Consider the following 1,509-nt stretch of genomic DNA (forward strand, 5'->3'; position numbering starts at 1 on the left):
TAATTACGTTAGTAAGCTGAAAAACACTGTAGGATGGATAGAAGCAGTAAAGAAAGACGCCAACAAAATAGGTGTTACAGAAGAAATAATACGTGACAGGAATAACTTGAGGCTACTTATAGAAAACGCAAACTATGAAGAAGATGCGGCAAAACCTCGACCCAAGAGAGTGTGGACAGATGAGCAGAGACGAGCAGTTGGCGAGAAAATGAAGAAGTACTGGGAAGAACGGAAGAAAAAGAAACACCATAAGTCTTAAGTTGTATGCGGTCCATAGCTGGCCAAATTCATAATAATAAAAAAAATACACACATATAGGGTGAACAATACTATACAAAATACAGATGTGCATAGTAGACTACATAACATCAGACCACATTGAAATAGCATGTGCAACTTTGATTATTTACATTGATGTATGAGAAAGACTTTTTACATGGAATACACAGTTGATATTTAGATATAACACATACAATTCTAGCACATATTGTACATATTATTTATTTAGATCATAGCAACAGTCAGATAAAAATTACTATTGGCACAGAGTACATAAATATAATTGTTTAGTATAATGATTGACATTAGCAAATAAACAGAACTCTTTCAGCTTATCTGTCCTTGCTGATTATATTGAAAAATAAGTGAATATTTTCATGACTATTATTTCAATGTTGACAGTTAAGACTTTTGCAACGATTGGTATAATGTTGTGGAGAATATGGGCAGGGCATCCAATTCCGTCTACAGTTTTTTCCTTGTTCTTCCTTAATTTGGTTAAACACATTCTGCTGGCCGCGTCGATGAAGCCCTCCGAAGTTGGTATTGGTATCGTCTCCACAAAAAGCGACTAATTTATCTAATTGAATTTGCAATTGCCTTAAAGTGTCGAGACAAAACGTTGCAATTTGTCTCCGATGTTTCGTTATTCAGCGAGTCAAATTTCAGTTGCTTCCATTGGATTCCGTCAGTTTCAGTAAAGTACTGGAGAACTAAAGAAAATATCTTTTCAGCCTTGTGGCTCAATGCGACGGTACCTATGCCGTAAAATGAAACTTCTTGCAGTTGTTTTATCTATTCGGAAGCATAATGTGGTGCGAGAATATTTTTTTAACAATCGTTGTAGCTTTGGTCCTGGATGTTGACTGCTTTGCGGGCAACTTTGGACTCAGAATACATTGAGGCATGCAATTTCACGGTAAAGTCAAGAGAACTGCAGGATTAATGATGCTTGACGACTTTATTAACTGTTGTTAGTTCTGCAGCAACAACGATCAAATGTTCAAGGGAAATTCCAGTCATCATTACTGTAGAAATAGCGTTTGAAGTCGATGTCCTAATGCGAATCTGTTTGTATGATTTTTCGTAGAAATGTGACGCCTCACATCTGCCATATCTACGTGAATTACTGAGATGGAAAAAGCTACAAATCTCTCACAACGCTTCCTGGTCCGTACGACCTTCCTTGACAAAAGACCACTCTCTTGTGTAATCATCCTAAAAGTGGCA

The sequence above is a fragment of the Schistocerca nitens genome, chromosome 5 (genome assembly GCF_023898315.1).
Source record: "Schistocerca nitens isolate TAMUIC-IGC-003100 chromosome 5, iqSchNite1.1, whole genome shotgun sequence".
Classification (NCBI taxonomy): domain Eukaryota; kingdom Metazoa; phylum Arthropoda; class Insecta; order Orthoptera; family Acrididae; genus Schistocerca; species Schistocerca nitens.